The following is a 6000-nucleotide window of genomic DNA, read 5'->3' on the forward strand; positions in this document are numbered from 1 at the left end:
CCTCAGTCCACACATGGAGTCAGAGCAACACTCTGTCAGAGCTGATTCCTCAATGTTAGATCTGATTAATCTCTCTCTAGTAACAGGTTATGTACCACAGGCTTTTAAGGTTGCTGTAATCAAACCTTTACTTAAAAAGCCCACTCTAGATCCAGATGTTTTAGCCAACTATAGACCAGTTTCCAACCTCCCATTTCTCTCCAAAATTCTGGAAAGAACAGTTGCAAATCAATTATGTGAACATTTACAAAGGAATAGCTTGTTTGAAGAGTTTCAGTCAGGCTTCAGAGTGCATCATAGCACAGAAACAGCTCTGGTGAAAGTTACTAATGACCTTCTCATAGCGTCAGATAATGGACTGGTCTCTATACTTATTTTATTGGACCTTAGTGCAGCATTCGATACAATCGACCACAAACTTTTATTACAGCGACTAGAACATTCTATTGGCATTAAAGGGACAGCACTGGACTGGTTTAAATCCTACTTATCAGACAGGTTCCAGTTTGTGCATGTCAACAATGACTCTTCTGAGCATACTAGGGTTAATCATGGAGTTCCTCAGGGTTCTGTCTTAGGACCAATACTGTTCACATTATACATGCTTCCCTTAGGCAACATTATTAGGAAGCACTGTATTAATTTCCATTGTTATGCTGACGACACTCAATTGTATTTATCTATGAAGCCAAATGAAACTAATCAGCTAGCTAGACTGCAAGATTGTCTTAAGGACATAAAGACCTGGATGACCTATAATTTCTTACTACTAAATTCAGACAAGACTGAAGTCATTGTATTTGGCCCCAAACATCTTAGAGAATTGCTTTCAAAGCATATAGTTACTCTGGATGGCATTACATTGGCCTCCAGTACTACTGTGAGGAACCTCGGTGTTATCTTTGACCAGGACATGTCCTTTAACTCGCACATAAAACAAATCTGTAGGACTTCCTTTTTCCACCTGAGAAATATTGTGAAAATCAGGAACATCCTGTCTCAGAGTGATGCAGAAAAACTAGTCCATGCATTTGTTACTTCTAGGCTTGACTACTGTAATTCCTTATTATCAGGTTGTCCCAATAGCTCTCTGAAATATCTACAGCTGATCCAAAATGCTGCAGCCAGAGTACTGACGGGAGTTAGCAAGAGAGATCATATTTCTCCTATATTGGTTTCTCTTCATTGGCTTCCTGTTAAATCTAGAATAGAATTCAAAATCCTTCTTCTGACATATAAAGCTCTTAACAACCAATCTCCATCATATCTTAAAGACCTGATAGTACCATATTATCCTAGCAGAACTCTTCGCTCTCAGACTGCAGGCTTACTTGTTGTTCCTAGAATCTCTAAAAGTAGAATGGGAGGCAGAGCCTTCAGTTATCAGGCGCCTCTCCTGTGGAACCAGCTCCCAGTTTGGGTTCGGGAGGCGGACACCCTCTCTATTTTTAAGACCAGGCTTAAAACCTTCCTTTTCGACAAAGCTTATAGTTAGGGCTGACTGGGGGACCCTGACGGGGTATGCTGGTGTTTTCATTTGCACAACTGACTTCCCCTCTTGACGTCCCTTTAGTTTGCCCCTAGTTATGCTGCTATAGGCCTAGACTGCTGGGGAACCTCTCTTGATGCACTGAGCCCTTCTCTAACTACCTATGTATTTACTACATATACCATTATTGCATTACATTCACTCTGTTTCTTTCTGTGTCCTTTCTCCGAGTGTCCCTGGTCCCAGAGCTGGATGCTGGATGCTTCAGATGTGTGGCTGTGTTTTATGGTCCTTGTGTCCCACCCCCCACCTCTCTATCTCTACCCCTCTATCTCTACCTCTACCCCTCTATCTCTACCTTTCTACCTCTTCTGTCCCTCTCAACCCGCCCGGCCAGCAGGCAGATGGGTCCCCCCACATTAGAGCCGGGTTCTGCTCGAGGTTTTTTTCCCTGTTAAAAGGGTGTTTTCCTTGCCACTGTCGCCTTTTGGCTTGCTCTGGGGGTCAGGCATATGGGTTCTGTAAAGCGTCTCGAGACAATTTGACTGTAATTGGCGCTATATAAATAAAATTGAATTGAAAATTGAATTGAACTGAGAGCTCTCAGCAGTTTTCTACCCATTTAAGAACAGGACAAACCGAACAAGCTGTTGTATCGATTTGTCCACGATTTCCTCTCATGTGTCCATTTTAAGGAGTTTGCAGTCAACCAAGGCCGACTCAGAATCACTCCCACCGGGAAGATCTGTGAAGGAAGGTCCACCCGGCTGGTCCAGAAGCTCCGGTCCAGCAGAGCAGCGTCAGGATGGAGACGTAACCGGGTGAGTTAACTAGAGAGGCGACACATTCACATAGAAAATCCAACAATTCCTTCTGTTTTTACAGTTTGTGACTCTGGTAAATGGTGTCATTTTTCAAAGCTGGTGGGTTTTGGGCTTCACAGATTGAACCTAAATGCTTTTCTTAAACAAACTGCTGAGCTGCTGCACAGTGAAATGTTTGAGTGGAGCTCAGGATGAAAGCATCAGAGCTGTTTTACATGTTTTTATGTTCAGCTAATATCATTTCCTCTGGACAATGTTTGTGGTGTTAGAAGTGGACGTTTGTAGGGAGTTTTCAGTTGTGATACTTTAATGCATAAATATTTGCAGTGGTGGTTTCACTGCAAGCATCTACTGATGTCACCAGTGAAGTAAATAAAAACAGCATTTGTTGAACTTTACGCCTCTCAGTGTCTGCAGTTAGTTTAGCTGAATCAATGCAAAGATATTTCTATTTTTCTACATGACAGGAATGTCAGTGAAATCCAAATGCTAAGAATAAACAAGTGATCTGCCTGGTCACAGATCCCACTTTAATCCAAAATAAAGACTTTGCAAGGAAATGAACTTGAAATATGAGCCACCAGTAAAAGTTGTGATCAGACAGAAGGGCCTGTATTTTATCTTTGGAGAAGTTTAACATGTAAGTTTGTGCAGCTGATCAGTGGTGAGGCCTGTGGATGACTGGAGATGTGTGTGGACACTTAGACGAAGCAGCAAATGTGTTGAAAATGAGTTGTCTTCTCAGAGTCTTGAAGATGTTTTGTCAGAGCTAAGAAAGAAGTAAGAGATCCTGCAGGTGATTGTTGAGTGGTGTTGAGGAATTTGAATGTAGAGGAATAGCAAAGAGATTTTGAAGATATTTAAGCCATAAGTTGTATTTTATTTGTTTGCTGTTCTCTCCCATTTGTAGTGAAGAGAAGTGATTTGACATGAAGAATGTGATTTGTGTGGCTTTGAAATTGTGTTAAAATGTAAAAATGAGTGATGAGGAGAAGAGTGTGACTTTTTAGTATTGTGTTTTTTAGCGTGTTCTTTAAAAGTTGTAGGTAGATTATGTTCTTTTTTTGATTTTGTGGATTTTTTTTTTTTCTTTCAGTGTTGATGTCACCGCCTTGACGAATAGAAGAAAAGCCTGTATTTGGGTATGTAGGACCGGTAGTCCAGAGGTAGTGATGGTGCTTTGGAACCTGGAGAGTGCAGGTTCAATCCCCCACTCTGCTCAAGCTTTTTTTTTACATTTGGGCAAAATTCGCCAAAAATCTTCTTGAAAGAGAGTTAAGAAGCTTTGCGCTCTTTGCGCTCTTTGCGCTCTTTGCGCTCTTTGCGCTCTTTGCGCTCTTTGCGCTCTTTGCGCTCTTTGCGCTCTTTGCGCTCTTTGCGCTCTTTGCGCTCTTTGCGCTCTTTGCGCTCTTTGCGCTCTTTGCGCTCTTTGCGCTCTTTGCGCTCTTTGCGCTCTTTGCGCTCTTTGCGCTCTTTGCGCTCTTTGCGCTCTTTGCGCTCTTTGCGCTCTTTGCGCTCTTTGCCTTTTTCAGGCAACTTCTTAGTTTTGCAGGAACCACCCTTCAACTCCAATCCACTGACACTCCACACCACAGACCACAACCTTTCCACTCCGCTATCATCCTCCGCAAGGTTCCCAGTGGGGATTCGAACCGTGACCCTCCACATGACAGACACACAACCTATGTGTGAGCTATCTTTCACACAAGGTCCTTCATGGACTTTGTTGTAATGATGGTTGAAAGAGGTTGTCATACAGCCAAAGTATGTATATATTGTAAATAAAGCTGCTGTAACAATGTAAATTTCCCCTGGAGTGGGGAGAAATAAAGAACTTTATCTTATCTTTATCTTATCTTAAAAAGTGTCAAAAGAGCCCTGGGCTGGATTCGAACCAAAAACCTCCTGGATGAGAGGCAGATAACTTACCACTGCGCTATCCTTCCTACTGGGTGTAATGTTAGTTTTCGTAAATGATGGTACACAAAACTATTAAGGAGGTGAAGATAATAAAGGTACTAAGGTGGATTTCAAACCGGGGACCTTTCAACATGCCAGGCAAAAAAACTTACCTCTACACCACCTGTCCTACAAGATGCTGCTCTAACTTTGCTTAAATGATGCTAGCAATTAGTACTGGAGCATCCAAAGGACACATAAAAAGTGTGAGTGGGGATTTGAACCATGGACCTTCAACATGTGAGGCACAGAACTTACCTCTGCACCACATTTCCTACAAGGTGTTGTTGTAAATTGGCTTAAATGATGGCATCAATCAGTACTGGAGCAATCAAAGGACATATAAAAGGTGTGAGTGGAGATTTGACTCATGTGAGGTACAGAACTTACATCGTAGGTTTGTTTCTGAGACTGAATACACCCAATCTCATCTGATCTGCAAAGCTAAGCAGGGTTGGGCCTGGTTAGTATTTGGATGGAGACTACCTGGGAATACCAGCTGCTGTAAGCTTTTTACTTCTCCTCACAACCTGAACAAGACACTGCTGGTCATTCACTAGAGACAGCTATCAACTAAAACCTCTTGGTTTCTTTATTATACACTCTATGAGATGGATAAGCTGCAGCTCATGCTGATTTATTGCTGGTTCTGGTTGTAGCCAAAGAACAAAGGCATCACCTGTTGGAGCAGCTGATGTCCTGCAGCCTCTTCACCACAGAAAGCCTCTGACAGCTTCAATTCTTTACACTCTGACTGCAAGACACCAATCACATAGGAACATATACATGTGTGGAAACAAGAGCTGAACTGACACTCAACATGTGTTTGACCATTTATTGATAAAGACATTCAAACATGTCTAGAGATAGAACACCAACGCACGGTGTAAGAAAGGTCAGAACAGACTTCACCTGCTCAGGAAACTGAGGTCCTTCGGGGTGCAGGGAGCAATTCTGAGGACCTTTTATGGTTGTGTGGTGGTATCAGCCATCCTGTATGGAGTGGTCTGCTGGAGCAGCAGCATCACGGCTGCAGACAGGAAGAGACTAAAGAAACTGGTTAAGAAAGCAAGCTCTGTCCTGGGCTGGTGTTAGACAGGAGGATGATGACAAAGCTGTTGTCTATCATGGAGGACATCTCCCACCCCCTGCAGGAAACAGGACCATCACCGGCAGCTCCTTCAGGGACAGACTGCTTCACCCACGATGTTTGAAGGAGGTCCTTCCTTCCTGCAGCAGTCAGACTGTGTTCAATCAAACCTGCTCCCAGTAGTTCAGATCACCCATGAAGTAACTGCAATAAAATGTAAATAAGTCAATATGTGCAATTTCACAAGGTTTTTTTTTTTTTACAAGCATTTCTATTTCTTCTCTAAGGAGAAAGCATCTATTTATATCTGTGCACTGAGTGCTGCTTTTCTTTTTACTTTTTTTCCTATCTGCTACTGCCACACTGAAAATTTCCCCACTGCAGAATCTACCTATCCAGCCATCTATCTATGGTCCATCTACCTCCCTACCTATCTATCCATCCATCCATCCATCCATCCATCCATCCAGCTCTCTCACAGGTGTGGGGGTTGATTCACCTGTTCTCAATCACCTTAATCCACAAAGGCCCGGTTCTTCATTCTTCCGCTCTCTGCCAGACCAGAGACTTTGAAACCAGAACCTTTCTCCTACAATTAGTCTGATTTCCCCTTTTTGTTTTCACCTTGGTTTAGTTAT

The 6000-nt window shown here is 42.7% G+C and overlaps 2 long non-coding RNA genes across 2 annotated transcripts in view; one reads left to right on the top strand and one right to left on the bottom strand.

Annotated features, from left to right (window-relative positions):
• Positions 1-3640, top strand: part of LOC129347944 (uncharacterized) — a 45978-nt gene extending 42338 nt beyond the window's left edge. Inside the window, exons 2-3 of the long non-coding RNA XR_008600293.1 lie at positions 2185-2310; positions 3410-3640. This is a non-coding gene — a long non-coding RNA (uncharacterized LOC129347944). The remainder of the gene's footprint in view (positions 1-2184; positions 2311-3409) is intronic.
• Positions 2170-5775, bottom strand: LOC129347945 (uncharacterized). Its single transcript, XR_008600294.1, has 3 exons — positions 5185-5775; positions 4952-5026; positions 2170-2319 (listed from the first exon to the last, which is right to left on the bottom strand). It is a non-coding gene; the product is annotated as an uncharacterized LOC129347945 (long non-coding RNA).
• Between the last annotated feature and the right edge of the window lie 225 nt (positions 5776-6000).

The sequence above is a fragment of the Amphiprion ocellaris genome, chromosome 22 (assembly GCF_022539595.1).
Source record: "Amphiprion ocellaris isolate individual 3 ecotype Okinawa chromosome 22, ASM2253959v1, whole genome shotgun sequence".
Lineage (NCBI taxonomy): Eukaryota > Metazoa > Chordata > Actinopteri > Pomacentridae > Amphiprion > Amphiprion ocellaris.